Source organism: Lissotriton vulgaris, chromosome 1_1 (genome assembly GCF_964263255.1).
Source record: "Lissotriton vulgaris chromosome 1_1, aLisVul1.2, whole genome shotgun sequence".
NCBI classification, from domain to species: Eukaryota; Metazoa; Chordata; class Amphibia; order Caudata; family Salamandridae; genus Lissotriton; species Lissotriton vulgaris.
Window position 1 is genome coordinate 1,579,012,075 of NC_141685.1, and position 22,627 is coordinate 1,579,034,701.

Here is a 22,627-nt window from a genome sequence, read left to right on the forward strand (position 1 = left end):
CTACTGCTACCAGAAAATTACTGATAGAGCGCGCAGGTCACCCGACTAACTTTGTTACCGGATAATGCACACTTGGGCCCATAAAAATTTAATAATTTCTCTATACTGTAATCAGGTACACACTGTTATCAGTAATTCAGTTCAACTTCTGTTTGTTTCCCTCTACCTGACTTACCAATCCTCGAAACAGGTACCTATGATCACAATGGATCAGGGAGCTAGCTGTGGGAGAAAGTAGACAACACAATACCATATATCATTGAATAATGTTTATACTCTTTATAATGACCACAGACTTAAGAAGTTTTAAACACCTTTATCTAATCATCATCATTATCATATGCCATGAGCCACAGGTTTACACAGATCAAACTGTCTATAACTAGAATTAGAAATATTGTATAGCTATGAATGAGAGTAAGAATCATTTAACAATCGGAAATAAAGGGAAGGGAAAATAAGGAACACGCTATTTTAGCTTAGCAGTCTTTCACAACTTTACTAAAGGCGGGTAAAGAAAGGGAACATACTAATCAAAGTAGACTTTCGACATTCACTAACGGTTCAGAGGAAACAAAACTTATGCAATTTGATTTATTCAGATGTGCTTTTTATATATAGGGAGGGTAAAAAATGGAATAAACTACAAAAGACAATTTAGCATTTGACTAAGGTAGGGAGAAAAGTGGAACATGCTAATAGACAATAATGTGTGAAAATCTCATTTATAGAAAAATGGGAAGAAAAGGAACTCATGCAATTAAGCTTTATTCAAGACGTTAGAAAAGAGGTTTAAAAAACGAACACCCACATAGATTAATATTTACCTAAGATAGATTGAAGACTAACCCTGGCCACGGGTCAGTTGGGAAAGGCAGGAAAGGACCCTCAAGGACTTAGATTGCCAGTAGGCGAGCAGGTACAGCTCATAGACAGTCAGGACAGGATAACCCCAGGATTGGATCAGGACCGGGTTCACCAAAGGGTACGACCAACACCCGCAGCTTTCATTGCAACACCTGCGCTACTCCCTCTCTGCAAGGAATCTGCCAATAATAATGGGTTCTCGAATCTCCCAGCAAAGTGCTTCACCAGCACTTAAGGTTTCCCAAACCCTGACTGAGTCTGTGGAAATACGGACAGAGTGCTCCGCAGCTCTCTGTATCAATCACCTATAGAGTTCGTTGGGTCAGTGACAGGTCAGCTATTCGGAAAAGTCGGACAAATTCTCTAGCTAAACCTAGGGTAGTTATACTGTTTTCAGGTCAGTGTACCACCCACCAGTGTTGCAATAGAAAGGACCCCCAAGTTCTGATTGGATGAAGGAGGAGGTTAAGTCATCACACCACCTAAATTTTAGACTTTCTCAGGCTTAATATTCATTTTCGAACCCACCCCTTAAATTCTAACTTCCCATGGCATATGTTTAACAGAGAACAATAGGGTACACATTAGTGTATTACAAATGTAGCAATTGCAGGTACAGTTCGGCTTCGTCCTGCTGGGTTACAGGTCAGTTCTCATGAGCATCTTGGCTTCGGCTGCCAGCTGGCTGAGTTCCACTGCTGCAGGGTTCATTTCCCTTATCACATGACAAGTACCATACGGGTTCCTCCAGATGGAGTAGCAAGCGCTTACCAGGCCAAAGAATACGCTTACCAGGCCAAAGAATACGATACATGAAAAGTAAGCGAAAACAATTTAGAAACACAGAATAAAAAGTTACACTGTATACCATGAAATGGCTTTACTATACCCCTTACTTTATAATAACTATTGCATTAGGGTAAGTGCAGAACAGACAGCTTCGCAAAAGCGGCAATGCAAGCTCGGAGCATGTGAAGAAACATAGCAGCCATCTTTAAGTGCATTGCGCATGAGCAAAAAATTCCCACCAGAACTGCGAGTGCGTCACATCACGTGGTTATGACCGACGCATGCGCAGTCTAAATTCCCGCAAAGCAGCGGCCATTTTAGAGGCAAGCGTTATTACTATTTAGTAAACACATAGGCAAGCTTCTCTGGGACACCCGTGTAGTGTAAAATGTGCAATATTAGTTAGCCAAACAGATTGATTACAAAGTTAAAGTTATTTGAGGTTCTTGAATACAAGCAAGTCGCGTCACATGCGAATATTTGCTCCATAAGTATGGGTGTGTGATTGGGTACGTGAGTTTCTGTATGTGTGAGTGATTGGTTGTGACTGGCTGTATGGATGAGTGAGTGTGTGAGTCATTGACTGTATGGGTTAGTAAGTGCATGTGCACTCATCCATACAGCCCCTCACACATGCCTACATGTATATATATATGCTGCACACCTCTCCAGATCCTGGAAACACAGCCACAACAAACTCAAAATTGCACTAATCAGTATTTTATTTGCAAATTACCGGCAAACTCATTCGACGCGTTTCGAGACCTAGTCTCTTGGTCTCTCGTGACCAGGAGCCTCCAGTATGCGCCATGGGGCTGCGTTGCAGAGAGGTGTAAGGAGGCCATGCCTCTTTTTACACCTCTCTGCAACACAGCCCCGGGCACTTTTTCAGAGAGGGAACTAATTCCCCTTGCATACTGTGGGTCCCTGGGGGCCAACTAGCCCATTAGCAACCTCCAGTATGCACCCAGGGAGCTGCGTTGCAGGGAGGTGTAAAAAGGGGCGTGGCCTCATTACACCTCTCTGCAAGGGAGCCCCCTGGCCCATACTGGAGGCTCCTGGTGGGCTAGTTGGCAAGTGGAATGAGTTCCACCTCTGCAAACGCGCCAGGGGGCGCGTTTGCAGAGATGTGCAGGGAGGGGACGTAGTCTCCTCCTGATCCCGTTTGAAAAAAAAATACTTTATCTTTTTTTTTTGGCCCTGGGGACCCTATGCCCGGGCCTGCCCCCAATTATTTTTTGGTCCACGGGGCTGCGGGGGGGGGCCCATGTGCCCCCGTTAATATAATTACTTTGCCCAGGGAGTGGCGGACCCCGGGGCAGTGTGCCCCCGAGATTTGGTCCCCCAGGGGGCTAATTTGAAAAAAAGCAGACCAGGTTTTCTTTTCACGGGGTACGCGTACCTACGCGTATCCCGCAATGTTTTCAAAAAATATATATTTTTGGGGCCTTGGGAGTAAGCATGGGCGGAAAATCCGTTCCGCTCGCGGATTTTGCGGATTTTCGGGAAATTCGCAATCCGCGAGATTCGCGAATCTCCCGCAAAATCCGCAAATCCGCGAGCAGCGGATTTTGCTCGCACTGTTCGCGTGAGTTCGCGTGAGTTCGCGCCCCGCGAATAAGTGCAAAATTGCAGAAATACGATTTTAGCAAAACTGAAAGTAACTACTTACCAGGTTCAAAAGTTCAGGCTCATCATTAGTAGCCATTTCCTGTAGTGCTTCCTGAGGGGCCCCTCCAGAGTTCAGTTGCCAGTTGAAACTATTATGTGACCCTGCTCTGAACCTCAGAATAGTTACACATATGCCACAAAGGTCCTGAATTACAGCTAAGGGAGACAAGCAGGAGCCAGGCTGGAAGTTAAAATCCATTAATCAGCCCCTAATTCATTATTGTCAGTTGGGGCAGGGCAGGTGTTGTAACTAATTTTGCAACAATGAAAGCACTTAGCAAGTGCAAAAGATCACTAATCAGGGCGCACTAAGGAAGCAGGTGCCAGCTAAAAAAATATTCTGTGACACATTAATCAGCCCCAAATTAATTCAGGTCACTTGAGGCAGGGAAGGTGTGCTTTGCTTTGCCGAAAATAATGTACACTGGACAACCAGAGGGTGTGGTGATGAAACAGAGGGTGGCATGGGTGGGCCAGAGGGTGGCATGAGTAGTCAGAGAGTGGCAGTGGTGACAGAGAGTGGCAGTGATGAAGAGGAGTGTCCCAAACAGGCTGGACACGTAGAAACAACAAGTTCGCAAAACTTGCGACCCGACAGGTAAGTTCGCAAATTGCAAAATTGTAAAAACCCTCGCGAACTGGCAAAAACACGGGCGAACACAAAAAAAAAAAATCCGCAAATTCGCGGGAATTCGCGGATTTTGCGGATTGCGAATCCGCAAATCCGCAAAATTCGCGAACGCGAGATCCGCAAAATTCGCCCATGCTTACTTGGGAGTCCTTGTGGGACCCCCTGAGCAGGCCTAGGGGGTCAGGGTGTTTCTACCCTGCCCCCTTTGTGTGTTTTTTGCATTTCTCTTGCTGCTTTCTTGTGCCTCGGTTCTACCGAGGCACAAGATGGCTGCCAACACTTGAAGTGTTGACAGCCAATTAGCATAAAGCTCGTGCTCGGGAAGGTACAGAGTACGGTACTTCATCTCTAGATATATCTATGATTTTACTTTTGATTTTCTCAGGAACTACTGAACAAATTTACACCATTTAACAAAAAGCGTGATTTGCGAACTAAACTCTACCTTTTAGCCAAATTTGGTGTAATTCCGTTCAGCAGTTCGGGCTTAAGCCCTGGCTTAAGGTCGTATGGAAAATTGCATGGGGAAAACACGTTTTCAGACCCCCTTTTTTCTCAGCCCCCGCTTTACGAATCACCCCCAAACTTTCAATGAAGAAGCAGAGAGGAGCAGGCCTTTTTAACGAATTAAACGAAGATTTGTCGACCGGCGCCAAAGTTATTCCAAATAGAATGTTGCAGATTTCCTATGGGAGTTAGGTCCTAACCATAACTACCTACTGGCGACCGCCAGTTGGTAATATATATATATATATATATATATATATATATATATATATTACCAACTGGCGGTCGCCAGTAGGTAGTTATAGTTAGGACCTAACTCGATGTGCCTGCTAGTAATAAATTGATCTGCACAGACTTGGACCGTGTCTGCGTCTTTCTAAGGTGTGGGAGGATGCCTCACCTTTTGGAAATCGAGCGTGGATTTCTTGGATATACATATATATATATATATATATATATATATATATATATATATATATATATATATATATATATATATATACATATTACCTACTGGCAGTCGCCAGTAGGTATATATAGTTAGGATTTTTTTGAAAAGGGATTTCTGGAAATTCTATGTTGAATAACTTTGGCGTTGATGAACGGAATTGGCTGAAATTTTCAGGAAAATGGCACATTTTGTTTCTGAGCATCCCCTGAAAGTTTGGGGGGGTGTCCGTCAAGCGGGGGCCGAGAAAAAAGGGGGGTCCCAAAACGTGCTTTTAACATTGAGTTTTCCATAGGGCGGTTGGACTCACTTTTAGCTCGAACGGCTGAATGGATTTCTATGAAACTTGGCAAAATTGTAGAGACTGTTTGCCCGATGTGCCTTTACTAGGTCTCAAGATATATGCTCCAGTGGTTTTTACGAAAATTAACTTTGAAAAATATATATTGGGCTACATTGGGCTATATATATGTTAGAGCCCAAATGTAGCCCAATGTAGCCCAATGTAGCCCAAAGATGGCCACCAGAGACAAAAAAAACCAAATGTAGCCCAAATATCAGCCAGATGTAGCCCAACTATAGCCCAGTGACAGAATGTCCCAGAGTGTTCTAAAGAACAACTAGAGCGCTAACAGTCTTACTTATGACAAAAGTATGGCACACCTGAAGTCATCTTGATTGGAATAAAGTGTTAACACTTAAAGCATTTAATTTGCAATGGAACAAAATGAGGGGTTTCATTTTGCCATAGAAATGTTATATATATATATTACCTACTGGCGGTCGCCGGTAGGTATATATATTAGGTTTTTTTCTCTATGGGATTTTTGAAAATTCTATGTCTAATAACTTTGGCGTCTGTGGACGGAATTGGCTGAAATTTTCAGTAAAATGGCACATTTTGTTTCTGAGTAGCCCCTAAAAATCTGGGGGGGGTTTGTCAAGGGGGGGCCGAAAAAAAAGGGGGGTCCCAAAACGCGTTTTTCCCATGGTAATTTCCATAGGGCGGTTGGCCTCACTTTTAGCTCGAACGGCTGAATGGATTTGCATGAAACTTGGCAAAATTGTAGGGACTGTTAGCCCGATGTGCCTTTGCTAGGTCTCAATATATGTGCTCCAGTGGATTTTGATAAATTAACGTTCAAAAAAATATATATATATCTGTGACAGCGCTCCGGGTAGCGCTCCGGTTCGCGTACTTGACGCGTAACGGAACTTCACGAAGTGAAGCTGATTGGCTCTCCGGTGTCTGTCAACATTCTAAACAGTCCGGAGCGGCCGCCATCTTGTCTCTCGGTAGGATCGAGAGACAAGAGGAGGCCAAAACGAAGGGGAAAATGACCATAAGGGGGCATAGTAGATCCTCCCTGACCCCCTAGGTTTGATGTGGAGGCTTTAAAAGGGCCCCGCGGGGAAAAAAAAAAAAACGTTTTTTTTTGCGTGGGGAGCGCCGGGTACGCTTTTGTGCAATGGGCGGTGGTAATCTAAATGATGAGGAGGGGGGGGGCAGCGTTCAAAGCACATCAGCGTGCATAAACACGAAAATGTTTTTATCTACTTCGTACTTGACTTATCTCTCTGAGATGCATTCCCTTGTGTTTCGGCAATGGTAGTCTGTTCATTACATAGATTGCCAGAGAGCGGTAGTACAGACCGCGCATAGGAAAGGGTCAAAAGCCAGGGGTATAGGAGTATGTAACAAGCGAGCCATTTAATTGAAAAAACTAAACGTGACAAACGGTTGCAGGATCAGTGAAGGTTGATTTTATAATTGAAAGTATAACAGGATCAGTTACAATAAAATCGTCCATACGCACACCAGGATTTTTTCTCTATGGGATTTTTGAAAATTCTATGTCTAATAACTTTGGCGTTTGTGGACGGAATTGGCTGAAATTTTCAGGAAAATGGCACATTTTGTTTCTGAGCAGCCCCTGAAAAATTGGGGGGGGGGGGTTCGTCAAGGGGGGGCCGAGAAAAAAGGGGGGTCCCAAAACGCGTTTTTCCCATGTTAATTTCCATAGGGCGGTTGGCCTCACTTTTAGCTCGAACGGCTGAATGGATTTGCATGAAACTTGGCAAAATTGTAGGGACTGTTAGCCCGATGTGCCTTTGCTAGGTCTCAATATATGTGCTCCTGTGGATTTTGATAAATTAACGTTCAAAAAAATATATATATCTGTGACAGCGCTCTGGGTAGCGCTCCGGTTCGCGTACTAGACGCGTAACGAAACTTCGCGAAGAGAAGCTGATTGGCTCTCCGGTGTCTGTCAACATTCTAAACAGTCCGGAGCGGCCGCCATCTTGTCTCTCGGTAGGATCGAGAGACAAGAGGAGGCCAAAATGAAGGGGGAAATGACCATAAGGGGGCATAGTAGATCCTCCCTGACCCCCTAGGTTTGATGTGGAGGCTTTAAAAGGGCCCCGCGGGGCAAAAAAAAAAAATTTGTTTTTTTTTGCGTGGGGAGCGCCCGGTACGCTTTTGTGCAATGGGCGGTGGTAATCTAAATGATGAGGAGGGAGGGGGGGCAGCGTTCAAAGCACATCAGCGTGCATAAACACGAAAATGTTTTTATCTACCACGTACTTGACTTATCTCTCTGAGATGCATTCCCTTGTGTTTCGGCAATGGTAGTCTGTTCATTACATAGATCGCCCGAGGGCGGTAGTACAGACCGCGCGTAGGAAAGGGTCAAAAGCCAGGGGTATAGGAGTATGTAACAAGCGAGCCATTTAATTGAAAAAAACTAAACGTGACAAACGGTTGCAGGATCAGTGAAGGTTGATTTTATAATTGAAAGTATAACAGGATCAGTTACAATAAAATCGTCCATACGCACACCAGGATTTTTTCTCTATGGGATTTTTGAAAATTCTATGTCTAATAACTTTGGCGTTTGTGGACGGAATTGGCTGAAATTCTTAGGAAAATGGCACATTTTGTTTCTGAGCAGCCCCTGAAAATTTGGGGGGGGATCGTCAAGGGGGGGCCGAGAAAAAAGGGGGGTCCCAAAACGCGTTTTTCCCATGTTAATTTCCATAGGGCGGTTGGCCTCACTTTTAGCTCGAACGGCTGAATGGATTTGCATGAAACTTGGCAAAATTGTAGGGACTGTTAGCCTGATGTGCCTTTGCTAGGTCTCAATATATGTGCTCCAGTGGATTTTGATAAATTAACGTTCAAAAAAATATATATATCTGTGACAGCGCTCTGGGTAGCGCTCCGGTTCGCGTACTAGACGCGTAACGGAACTTCGCGAAGAGAAGCTGATTGTCTCTCCGGTGTCTGTCAACATTCTAAACAGTCCGGAGCGGCCGCCATCTTGTCTCTCGGTAGGATCGAGAGACAAGAGGAGGTCAAAACGAAGGGGGAAATGACCGTAAGGGGGCATAGTAGATCCTCCCTGACCCCCTAGGTTTGATGTGGAGGCTTTAAAAGGGCCCCGCGGGGGAAAAAAAAAATTTGTTTTTTTTTGCGTGGGGAGCGCCCGGTACGCTTTTGTGCAATGGGCGGTGCTAATCTAAATGATGAGGAGGGAGGGGGGGCAGCGTTCAAAGCACATCAGCGTGCATAAACACGAAAATGTTTTTATCTACCACGTACTTGACTTATCTCTCTGAGATGCATTCCCTTATGTTTCGGCAATGGTAGTCTGTTCATTACATAGATTGCCCGAGGGCGGTAGTACAGACCGCACGTTGGAAAGGGTCAAAAGCCAGGGGTATAGGAGTATGTAACAAGCGAGCCATTTAATTGAAAAAACTAAACGTGACAAACGGTTGCAGGATCAGTGAAGGTTCATTTTATAATTGAAAGTATAACAGGATCAGTTACAATAAAATCGTCCATACGCACACCATGGGCGAGGATCATGGTTAACATTATTTCGAAGCTTTATTAATACAATAATCAATAATGAAAAATCGACATCAATAGGGTTGTCCGTATTCCCAGTCAGTACCCTTCCCCGCCCCCCATGTGCACAAAGACCGCATACATCCCCCATAACGTCAAGGCTAAGTAACTAGAACGTCAATAGGAGTTGCAAGTCGCTCCCATACTGGCGCCATTTTGGTCGAGGCCAGGCAGGTCCAGAGTATAGTTCAATGTCTCCAATAAGTAGCGGCAGGACCAGAATCCCTTTCGGCAGTTCTGGCTTCGTCATTACGAGCACTAGAAAACAAGACATTCTGGGCAATACCACCGTTGACGCAGTCCTTTATGCTACAAGATGGTGTCTTCCATTCAGAAAATATTGTTGGCAGCATTTTGAAAGGAAAGATAAACGGCCCTTCTCCTAGTGAGTCTCACATTGTTACATTTATGAAGAATGTTGAAGAGTAGTATGTTGAAAATCTGAAGCCATCGTTCTACAAACTCTCAACCAGCCTTGGATGGAAAAATCCTGAAGAACGTACAAACTGAAAACCAGTTTTTGTCTGCATAGCATCAGCAGCAACACTTGAGTCAGCTTTGTGTGAAGCCGCCATCTTGATCCAATCAATACCGTCCCCCTGCACACATTCAGGGACCAGGCCGCGGGACGTGTCTTCAGGTCAAACGGATTGTGGGACAAGGTGCAGAATGGAAGAGTCACCAAAAGGCAAAAAGTTCCGCCGGACCCCGGTAGCCGGCCGCCTATGTCGGGGGCGATCTCAGGCCACACCAGGGCAACAAGACTTGGGGAGGGGGCAGGAGCCAAGCGCCCCCTCCCAGTCCGCGCCACCACACCGCCCCTCGGGGGCCTCCGTCAAGTGGTTCAGGGAGGCACTGCAGGCAGCGGTTCTTCAGATCAGTGGCTCTCACCGGCAAGGCTCCCCTCCGTCAGCAGCGATCGTTGGCACTGTGGTTGCGGCCGGAGGCCCCGCCTAGTCAACGCCCCAGCCTCTCCATGTCGTAGGCCGCAAGAGTGGGCGCAACTCAGCTGGCCGAGCGAGGAATACCGTCCCCCTGCACACATTCAGGGACCAGGCCGCATTGCGAGGGCACCGCAGGATGTGTCTTCAGGTCAAACGGATTGTGGGACAAGGTCCAGAATGGAAGAGTCACCAAAAGGCAAAAAGTTCCGCCAGACCCCGGGAGCCGGCCGCCTATGTCGGGGGCGATCCTCGGCCACACCAGGGCAACAAGACTTGGGGAGGGGGCAGGAGCCAAGCGCCCCCTCCGAGTCCGCACCACCACACCGCCCCTCGTGGGCCTCCGTCAAGCGGCTCAGGGAGGCACCGCAGGCAGCGGTTCTTCAGATCAGTGGCTCTCACCGGCAAGGCTCCCCTCCGTCAGCAGCGATCGTTGGCACTGTGGTTGCGGCCGGAGGCCCCGCCTAGTCAACGCCCCGGCCTCTCCATCTCATAGGCCGCAGAGTAGTCGGGGAGAAATCCCGGGAACGGCGGCATGCTTTTCGATCGATGTTGCAGCAGGCTGCCATGTAAATAGTTATTTCATAAAACGTTTTACCCTGTTACTTTGCTGGTGTGTTGTATATATTTATAATATTTGCATAGGGTTTGTCGTTGTTTTGGGCGGGGTGGGAGGTGGAGCCGAGCTGTCTTGCATCCATCATGGCATCGAGCTCAGTTCCTCTCACTAGTTTCATATTTCTCATGAGGTGTTGTTCCTAATGTTTCTATTTTAGCGAGGTCAAAAAGAGATCCCATTAGTGGCCTACTGATTTTGCTTTATTCCTTTTGTTTTTTCTAACGATTTTTCACTATCTGCAAAGACTAAACAGAGTATTGCGACTCTGTGCTTGTTTGTAAATAGAGAATGAACCAAAGAGAACCAATTCCAAAACAGTAAATGCTTGGATAACAATCAATCAAATGGAGAGGGAAGCAGGCACGACGGATTACAACGGGGGCAAAGGCCTGCGTTACCTACCCTTCACTATCTGCAAAGAGAGAATACTCCTAAAAGAAAAGAGGGTGGGGGGCAGCATTCAAAGCACATCAGCGTGCATAAACACGAAAATGTTTTTACCTACCACGTACTTGACATTTTAAAGCTTTTGATATTTGCTATTAAAAAACCATTGAAATTCACTGAAAAAAACATAGGTTATAGACCATATATAGTTAGGAATTAGCATTTACAAAACCTTGAAAATTCACTGAAAAAACCATGGGTTATAGACCATATATAGTTAGGAATTAGCATTTACAAAACCTTATTTTACTCACACAAAACCATTGAAATTCCATATATAGTTAGTTGCACTAACTATATATCGCGCACCCGCAATCCACTGCTGATGATGTCACATATTACATCATTCATGACATGGTCAGTGACATCACTGATGACATCACTGATGACATCTCAAATGACATCACTGATGACATCACTGATGACATCATCCAGTGACTGTATGTTTCTGTAAAGTTTAAATATGTTTTACATATTGAAGAATGAGTAGATGTAGAAGTGTCTGGATGAAGGATTTAGTAGGTGCGTGACTGACTGTATGAGTGAGTGATTAAATGTGTCTCACTGAGTGCATGGGTTAGTGACTAAACTGTCTTAATTTGTGCATCATTATGTTTGTTGTTCTGTAAACTGCTGCATGTGTTGATCAGTAGCTATATGAGTAACTATATGGGTTATTGATTGATTGTCCAAGTATTTGTATGGGAGACTGAGTGTGTGTGTGGGTGGCTGGGAGGTGTATGACTCTGTGCATAGATGTGTGAGCAGTTGATACACTAGATGTATGGGTTCAAAAGTGCATGTGGAAACAGCTGTATGGGCGGTTGACTGTGTGCATGAGTGTATTGGTGAGTGAATGGATATCTCAGTGCTACATGTCAAAGTAAAAAACACCACTTGGACTTTTATTGGTGTGAAAATTGGGGGCATTGGAAACGGACTCACTTGAGAGGACTACACAGTTCAGAATGCCGTGTAATAACCACGCCCTTGGGGCAGGACTTTACAAAGTATTAAGGCGTTGTCAATTCCGTTCCTGCTTGCTTCCTCAAAACCTGCCACTGACGAAGGGATCTCACATCCTGAAATAAGTCACAACATAAAAAATAGACATTATGTCAGGTTCGGCATCACATGGAAAAAAGGATTCCAAAATGTATTTTCTTTTAAATTTTCGTTAGCACCAAACATACATATAAATTTAGCTGAACACCATTTTGTGGTCAGTGGTACACTGACTTCCCAGGTAACCTCATGCATCTGGAGTAGAAGAAATGTGAGAGCTTTAACATCATATACTGCCATTTATTGACTGAAGTAAATATAAGTGTAAGTTTTAAATAAAAGACATTTACATCTAAAACAATTATTTGGCAAGCATAAAATACAATTCTCTAATATATTAAATTAACAAAACTTCAACATACACATAGAGAAAAACAGCAAAACAATACTCATCTACTGTCAAAAGTAAGTGGACATTTTACATAAATCAGATTATAATTAAGGTTCACAAAAACTCCCCAACAAACATTTCAATATTATTTGTTTAATACATTTATAAACTTTACACAGAGACATACAGCTATCAATTTTGAATTTAATATCTGAATAAATCCATCAGTAAGTTTACTCTACAGTATTGTTTTAACCCCAAAAACTAAAAATAAATAGATTTGCAAATAAAATATGATATCTTATGTAAAATGATAATATGTATTATAAGGCAAAATAACTATTCTAAGTGCACAGGATGCTTGCCTCGGGGAAGATGTTGGTCAGTGCTGGGGGCAAAATTACTATTTTAACTCCACCAGGTTTTGCCTCAGGGAAAATGTTGGCCAGTGATTGTGGGCAAAATTAGTATTCTAACTCCACTGGGTGCTTGCCTCAGGGAAGGTGATGGTCATTGTTGGGGGCATAATTACTATGCTAACTCCATAGAGTGTTTGCTTCAAGGAAGGGGATGGTCAATGTTTGGGGGGCAAAATTACTATTGAAACTTCGCAGGGTACTTACCTCAGGGACAGTGTTGGTCAGTGGTGGAGGGCACAATTAGTATTCTAACTCTGCAGGATACTTGCTGCAGGGAATGTGTTGTTCAATGATGGGTACAAATTACTATTTTAACTCCAAAGGGCTATGACTTAGTGAAGGTATTGGTCAGTGCTGGGGGCAAAATTACAATTCTAACTCTACAGGGTGCTTGCCTCAGAGAAGGTGTTTATCAATGTTGAGGCAAAAGTACTATACTAACTCTGCAGGATAATTACTAATGTAGTCAAATCTGAAAAGGTGGTGATGACTTCCGGTTCAAATAAATGTAGTCAATATCAAGTTAAACTTACTATCCTTATAAAATGGGATACAAACCTCACGTTCATGACCCAAGTACACCATATAACATCTTCATGCTTTGGTATACTTAGAAACTTGAGAAAATGTCTATACCTACTTCAGGAGAACTGCCGACAAATTGTTGTACATGCCTCAGAAACGTCAAGGTTGGACTATGAGAATAGTCTCTACTTGGGGCTGCCGGCCTATCTGATCAGGAGACTACAGATGGTGCAACATGCGGCTGTCAGAAGAATATCATTTCAACATCATATCTCTCTGCATTTAAGACAGCTTCATTGGCTGCCAGTGGAGAAATAAATAGAGTTTAAAGCCCTAACTGTAGCATTTCGAGCACTTAGGGGAAACTGTCCTAGCTATCTCAAGCGACGGATACGCCCTCCCAACAAAAATGATCACTTAGATCTAAAGACCAGAACTTGCTCTGTGTCCCCGATACACTAAGGCACACATCGGTGGTAGAGCATTTACAGTGGTAATGACTAGATTATGGCTTAAGACTGCTGCGTGCGCTTTTAAAACTCCTGTTTGCAAGCTGCAATAAAGATGGAAACGAATGAAAGAAGTGTGGTGGCTTCTCTCAGTGGGGCAACTTGTGTGTTTTTGATGTTACAGCAGCTGCGCCCAGCTGCTTTGAGAGGAGCTCACCGTGTCAAACGGGTCCATGCTAGCGCCAAATGGGTGTTAGCTGAGGAGACACTATGCTGCACAGCATGAGGTTCGTGTATTGCAGCTACAAAGCAGAGACAGTCAGTTTTAATTGAATGCCCACAGCTCCCCTTGGACTTTTATTGGTGTGAAAATTGGGGGCATTGGAAACGGACTCACTTGAGAGGACTACACAGTCCAGAATGCCGTGTAATACCCACGCCCTTGGGGCAGGACTTTACAAAGTATTAAGGCGTTGTCAATTCCGTTCCTGCTTGCTTCCTCAAAACCTGCCACTGACGAAGGGATCTCACATCCTGAAACGCGTATGGCTTAAGACTGCTGCGTGCGCTTTTAAAACTCCTGTTTGCAAGCTGCAATAAAGATGGAAACGAACGAAAGAAGTGTGGTGGCTTCTCTCAGTGGGGCAACTTGTGTTTTTTTTATATATATATCTATTGGGAATAACTATGGCGCCGGTTGTTGAATCTTTGCAAATTTCTCAAGGAAGATGGCCCATTCTGCTTCGCTTCTTCCCTGCGAATTTCGGGTAGATTCGTCAAGCAGGGGCCGAGAAAAAATGGGGGTCTGAAAACGTGTTTTCCACATGTTAATTTCCATAGGACGTTTAGACACGGCTACAGCCCGAACCGCTGAACGGAATGACACCAAATTTGGCATAATGGTGTAAATCCCTCCAGTAGTTCCTGAGAAAATCAAAAGAGAAAATATATATATATCTATAAGTGCGCACCTCGCACGCACCGTGCGCCAACCTTCCCGTGCACGAGCTGCATGCTGATTGGCTCCCACTGTCTGTCAACACTCCAAAACAGAAATTGATGGCAGCCATCTTGTGCCTCGGTAGACTGCTCAGGGGGTCCCACAGGGACCCCAAAGGCAAAAAAATAAAAAAAATGTTTTTCAAAAATTGCGGGGTATGCGCACCGCACGTGCACCCAGCGATCTTCCCCCCCAAAAAATTTTCCTTGTGGGACCCCCTGAGAAGGCCTAGAGGGTCAGGGTGCTTCTACCCTGCCCCCTTTTTGAGTTCTAAAACTTTCCGAGCAGGAGCTGCATGCTCATTGGCTTTCAACACTTCAAACCAGGAAGTGTTGGCAGCCATCTTGTGCTCGGTAGACCGAGGCCCAAGAAAGCAGAAAAACAAACGTGTAGAACACAAAAAGGGGGCAGGGTAGAAACACCCTGACCCCCTAGGCCTGCCCAGGTGGTCCCACAAGGACCCCCAAGGCCCCACATTTATTTTACCCTTTTTTTATCAAATTACCCCCCGGTGGGACTAAATTGTGGGGGCATAGTGATAAAGAAGTGTGGGGCGGCCCCAATCCCCCTCTACACTGCCCCAGGGACTGCCGCCCCCGGGGAAAAGCAACGCAGCTCCCTGGCGCATAATGGAGGCTCATGGTGGGCTAGTTGGCCCCCAGGGACCCCCAGTATGCAAGGGAACTTAATCCCCCAATTTTGAACACTCTACAGGGCGTGTTTGCACAGTTTAAGTTGGGGAATGAATTCCTGTTTAATCCAGAGGTCCCCTAGAGGGAACTAGTCCAACAGGTATCTCCAGTAAGCGCCATGGAGCTGCACTGCAGAGTGTTGTTAAAAGGGGTCGTGCCTTCTGAACACCTGCCTGCAAAAATTTAGTAAATCCGTATAAAAAAAATAACAATTAATACTTTTAAAAATTGTCATTTAAAAAACCTTCGAAATTTAATGAAAAAAACATATGTTTCAGGCTTGATATAATTAGGAATTAGCATTTAAAAAAACATTGACATTCGCTGAAAAAAACATAGGTTTCAGTCCTTATATAGTTAGGAATTAGCATTTAAAAAACCTTTGAAGTTCACTGAAAAAAACATTGGTTTCAGGCTTATATAGTTAGGAATTAGCATTTAAAAAACCTTGAAAATACCCCAAAAAAACATAGGTTTCAAGCCTTATATAGTTAGGAATTAGCATTCAAAAAACCTTTGAAATTCACTGAAAAAACCATAGGTTTCAGGCCTTATATAGAGGCCTATTAGGGGGGAACATTTGGCCGCCTCTTGAATGACTATATTCTCCAAATGTCAGTTGCCGAACTCTGGGCCCTTAACCCCAGTCAGACCGTTTTTAAAAATATAATCAAAAAATGCGTAAGAATGAAATCTCTGGCTGCAGACAAAGCTCTAGTCACAAAACGTAGTCACTCGTGGGCAGTAGTCAATTCCTACAAACGACTAACCCCTGCTGCCTACCTCTCCACGACATTTTCACTTCATCTAAAGCGCTGTCTGATTGCTCTAAGAATGGGAGATTGGCGCTTTCTTCAAAATCTACCCACTTGGCGCCGCACGAAGAAGGCCACAACATGCAGAGGATGCGGGTTAGCAAATGAAACAATTTTGCACGTGGTCTGCCTCTGCCCTACATTCAATTCTCAACGCAGGCGTCTGCTTAAGCCAGAATGGAACAGGCTGGGGGTTCGGTCCTGCAGGCATGCCATTACTGCTGCTTTGTCTTTAGATAATATTATTTTAAGCATAAATTTGGCCAAATTTATTCAGCAAGTATACCGTAACCTAGATAAAATGGACACTGCTGAGGTCTCTGCTCATCGCTAAATCTGAATATGCATTCTAATAGAACTTGCAAAGACCGGAAGGGCTAATCTTCAATTTGTAACGTTTTAACTGGCATGCTTTAAGCCACATTTTATTGTTTGCTTTTCTTTTAATCATTCTTTTACTTCATAAAATTGTATATAATGTGATTTGTGCGACCTTTTAAAGATATGTTTTATATCTAAATAAAGGAATTATTATTATTATTAGAGGCCTATTAGGATGGCGGACGGACCTGCGTCCGTCCGCCACCCCAGAGGAGGAGGGAACGTCCGCAGGGGCTGCCACGGTCCCTCCGTGCTAATTAGGATGTGACCGCCACCCTGGCGGTCACATCCTGTATTTTTAACATTGCGGCGGGTGCTGCTTGTTTACCTTTGCGTGCACTAAGCTGGAGGCACCGCGTGGCACCTGACGATTTGTGCACGCAAAGGCAGGGGGGTACCATAGGTACCCCCCTGCCAGGTTGTTAAAAGAGGAAGACCTCATTAAGAAACGTACAGCATTCAAATTCCAAAGGGCAAAGCTGATTACCAACATGGCCGGGTATTTACGTTTGCTAAAAGATATGACGCCATCAAAGCAGCAAATTCCGGTGGTAAAGCCAGTACATCTTTGGCCACAGCAGCAGGAACATCGGCCATAAGCCTACCTTCTTCTGCCTCTGACTTCAGTTCGGCTCCGGAAAGTGGGTTGGACACGGATAGTGGCAAAACAAACCCGAAGTTGGGGGTTTACCAAGTTCTCGCTGGGTCAGGAGGTAAACTGTCTTCTACAAGACCGGCGAGCCACACTCCGTCCAAGATTGCAAAATCAACACGTCAACAAGACCGCAACCGTAAACGGTGGCAAAGACACAAAGCAAACTGGAGGCGAGCCAACAAAGAAGAAGCACTTTCCAAAGAAAAGATGGAACAAGAAGAAGTAATCGGTGCGGATTCACAGACAGCTCAGGTATTGGGGGGTCCAGCAGTGATCAATCTTACCCCCACTGTGCTTAACAATTCTGATGTCCGCATTTTGTCATTAGGTCTTTCCTACTGCCCACCAAACAACTTTAACTACGCACAAACCAGAATAGAAATGTTCAAATTCTTCCGCAATCTCAAGCTTAAAAAACATTTTTTTGAATAACCGTTTTTTGACTAATCCACCGTCTATTCCACGGGGCCCATCTACCTTGGGATCAGTAGTCAGAGATGCGGGTCTTCTCCGAGATTTTACTGCCCTACGAGATGAAGGGGCGCTAACAACGTCCCAAGATGAACCTGTTGTATGTAATGCACCGGGATGGAAAAAATTTAAACTAAAGTCAACTTTTTCACCGATGACGGTACATGACAATCTTGACATTTTCCATGACCTTACTATTGCAGGGATTAAGCATTTGCACGTTTCCACTTTGAAAACAAAGCGTTACTACAGCATCCATAACAATCAATACAATAACTTAGTCAGGAAGATACAAGCTGATAATTCGATCATTGTGCGCCAGGCCGACAAAGGTGGCAATGTTGTGCTGTGGCCACGGACCTTGTATCTAGAAGAGGCATATTCACAACTCCATGATGCATCATGTTATAAAAGATGTGAGCTCACTGACATAAGACAGGCTCAGAATGAATTGGGGAACCTATTAGTGAGCTGGAAAAGTGTGGGCCTCCTAAGTCTTGATGAGTTCAAGTTCCTGAAAAAAGACTCTCCAGTGATGCCGGTATTTTACTTAATCCTCAAAATACATAAGGACTCCCACAAGCCACCAGGCAGACCCATCATTTCTGCCAGGGATGGTCTGTTGGAAAATGTAACAAAATATATTGACTTTTTTCTCCAAGACTTTGTTACTTCTCTGCCATCATATGTACAAGACTCCAGCGATTTCTTAAGGAAATTGGAATGTGTTGATTGGCAACCTGGGTACTGGTTAATTTCACTCGACGTATCATCGTTATATACCAGTGTAAGAAACTGTGATGGTTTAAGAGCTACAAAATTTTTCTTGGACAGTAGGTCGATACAGTTTGTTGAACACAACATGATGTTAATGATGATGACCTCCTTCTGCTTAAATAACAACTATTTTCAATTTAATAGCCAATGTTTCCAGCAGATCAGGGGTGTGGCCATGGGGGCCTGTTTCTCCCCAAGTTATGCCTGTTTGCATATGGGCTACTAGGAGAAGCAGGTCCTCATGGGCACGCACCATCTGATCATGGCAGAGCAGATAATCCAATAAATATCGCTATATTGATGATATTTTTTTTATTTGGCGCGGTACCAAACAGAAGGCCCTTGATTTCATCACGCAGCTTAACATCAACACTTTTAACCTGGAATTTACCCACCACATGAGCCAGGAGAGCGTTTGTTTCTTAGACTTTCGGGTCTTAGTCAGCAATAACAAATTGCAAACCACTTTGTTTCGTAAACCGACTACTGGCAACACTGTTCTTCACACGAAAAGCCATCATCCAGAACGTTTGATCCGCAGCATCCCCTTCGGAGAGATGCTGCGAGTTAAACGTATTTGCAGTACGGAGGAACAGTGTAGACAGGCACAGGAGGACAGCAAGACATGTTTTTTAGCGAGGGGTTATTCTTTCACAACAATAGATTCTGCGATCAGAAAAGTCAATGCTATGCCAAGGGAGGTTGCTCTACAACCTCGGAAGGGTGCAACACAATAAACTGATAATGCCAATCAATCAGTTAGACTGGTATTGACATTTAGTCAACAAACCCGAGCATTGCGTAAGATCGTTTAAAAAACTGGAATCTTGTCAACAATGACCCAATCATAGGCCACCTCATGCCAACTAAACCCAATATCTCTTACAAAAGGGCGTTCTCACTTAGAGAAGCATTGGTTAAATCTAGCCCTGAGGTGGTTTCTGTTCCCCTTGGTTCAAAGCAATCAAGGGTTTTAAAAAGTGTTCCTCCTGTAAAGCCTGCCAACATGGAATTAACAAAACCCAATACCTGACTCCATTCTCTGATATTCTCCATTCGATCTCTAAGCAACTCACGTGTAAAGAGGAGTATGCAGTTTATGTGCTGGAGTGTCCGTGTGCCCTGCAATATGTGGGTAGCTCCAAGTTGCAGGTGCACAAGAGGATACTCCAGCACATTAGGGCCATTAACACCGAGGACCAATCTTACCCAGTGGCGCATCATTTTAAGGAACATCATGGCAAACAAAGTCACCATTAAAAATATTTTGCCATTGACGCGATCCCACCCTTACGTAGAGGTGGCAATAGGGAGGCAAAACTGCGGGCCCTAGAAACAAAATATATCCTTGACTTGGATACTAGAGTTCCGATGGGTCTTAATACTAGTGTTGATTTTCATACACATCTATAAATCACATCTTAGGCCCTCAGACGCCCCCCTTTGATATTGTCCTAGTCACCAGTGGCAATTATACATTCTTTCTGCTTCCTGCTATTATACCGTGTGTATTCCTTGATAGGATTGAGATCATATAGGCTTCTAGTCAATGGCATTGGCTCAATGTAGCAGCTTTAATGAACTGAAATTCCAACTGGCATTCTGTTGCATTTGACCCGTGTTTGTTATGAATTTACTAAAACCTTTTTTTTTAAATGAAATCATACCCCAGGTTGACCATCATGGGGATTTTTATGTCAACACCTTATAAGTTTGTGTTGGTACTTTGTACACTCACACCTTCATCTCTAGTCACAATGTATGTTATACACGAATTGGTGGCAACATGGGGATTTAAACCTCTTGATTTTGATGAAAACCTAAATAATTCATAGTCAGGTACTGAGTATACAATAGACATGAACATGTGATTTCACCCACTTGGGTTTTATTCAAATGATATTTACATAGTTGTTATCATGACATTTATTACAAAGCGGACATGTGATGAAACTCTATTTTAGAGTCTGTAACATTATACAATATTATGTGTTTTTGTTTACAATGACTTATCAATGTTTCCTTGAAATTTACAAGGGTTTTATACAATGATTTTAACACATATGAAATCTAATATTCCCTTAAAAAATAATGTCGGTGTTTTTTGACTATTGTAAATACTGCTCTTGTTTCAAACCCAAATCTATTTACTATGTCTATTACTCTATACTTTTGCAGTCACCAATCATGTTGTACTATTATTTGCACTTGCACTTTAAATAGCCTGTGTCTCTCCCCTGACGTCATCTGATCAAGGCCTCTGAGAAGGCCGAAACGTTATGCTGGTGGCGATTTTGAAACTCAAATAAATATTTATTCACCTTAGCCTGGGTCGACTTTTGTTTCTGGACCGGTGGTACCTGGTGACTACGGGGGTACGCTGGTCTGTGTGGGACGAGTGCGAGTGGCATATAAACTTATAAGTTTGGCGTCGTTTGACGGATCTTTACGAAATACTCCCCCAAAAATCTTTTTTCAGATCAGCTCCAATTTTGAAAGTTTGGGGGTGATTCGTCAAGGGGGGAGGCTGAGAAAAAAAGGAGGTTCCTAAACGTGTTTTCTCCATGCAATTTCTATAGGAAACTTTAGACAAGGCTACAGGTCAAACTGCTGAACGGAATTACACCAAATTTGGCAGGGAGAAAGGTCTTGTTGTGTATCCATTCAGTAGGTTTTTAGAAATATCAAAATTTATAGATATCGATATTGAGAATTCTGACATCTTTTTGCCTGCGGAGTTACGAGCACGAGCTTGTGGGGCTGTGAACGGTTGAAACTAGGAAGTGTTGGCAGCCATTTTGTGACTCAGTTGAAAGGAGTAGGGAGGAAAAAGCAAAAACTTGTATAAGAGGGTATAGTAGGAACACTGTGGACTTAGTTTAAGCACTCTGTACAGTGCAGAGGCAGGGAGTTTGAATGATATGTAGGCCGTGGAAATCACGTCCGCAGAACAACGGTGTGCTGTATTGTGGCAAGGTTGCATTGTCTCTGGAAATCTCGTCAGAAAAACAATGCACCGCATTGCGTGAGCAGTGTGTAGGGTACACACACAGGTAGTGTGATTGTTGCACATGCCGTGGAAATCACTCCGGCAAAACAACGATGCTCAGTATTACAGCAATGTTCAGTAGGCTTGTGGAAATCATTTCGGGAAAACAACAGTGCGCCGTATTGCGGTCTTCCTTTAATATAATGCGCAGTAATGTTTACTTATAATGCGGAGTTCACTTTCATCCGTGATAGTGTCACTTTGTTAGAGAAAATTTAATATTATGTGGGAGGGTGTGTTCTGTCCCTGTGTGTAGAACAAAATTAAAGTTTTGTTGGCTGTGGTGTTCCAACAACAAGATTATTGTTCATTGGCTGCGAACCACTGAGTAGCAACTACATCTGATTGGCTCACATGTTCCAAGCGGGACCTTCCAGAGCTTAATGTTCATTGGCTGTGAACCATTGAAAGTAGAACTGTTGCAAGCCATTCCCTTCCTCTCCGGGGAGTAGCAGGGACATCTGATTCGCTGATGCGTTCCAAGCAGGACCTTCCCAAGCTTAATGTTCATTGGCTGTAAATTGGCTGTAAACCATTGCAAGTACAAGTGTTGTCAGCTATTTCCTCCCCCTCTGCGGAGTATCAAGAACATCAGATTGGGTAACTTTTTCCAAGCAGGACCTTCCCAAGCTTAATGTTCATTGGCTGTGAAGCATTAAAATTAGAAGTGTTGGCAGCCATTCCCTCCCCCTCTGCGGAACACCATGGGCACTTTATTGGCTAAAGGGTTCCAAGTACAAGTTTGCTCCTTTTTGGCTGGGAACTGTTCACTGTTGTCAGCCATTTTGTGACGCACTTCAAAGGAGTACGGAAAAAAGTAGTAGAGGGGAGGGCAGGAACACTATCAACTCTGTACAGTGGTCACAAGGTGGTGGACATTGACTGTGAAGGTAAAAATAGTTTTTTATATATTTTAAGGGCCATTTATATAATTTGTGTACCGCCTACAAATCACAGCAGGAAAATACCAGAGTGTGTTGCGGTCTTCTTTTTATTAAATCTGCGGGTTGGATACTTCCAGGAGCACTATTTACTTAGAATGTGGTGTTTACTTTTCGGACGGGGAGGTGTGTTTGCACTGCTAAAATTTCAGTCTAGGTTTGAAACTGTTTTATTAAGCGATCACAAATATACTTTCTTAGAAAAGTGAAGCTGCATATAT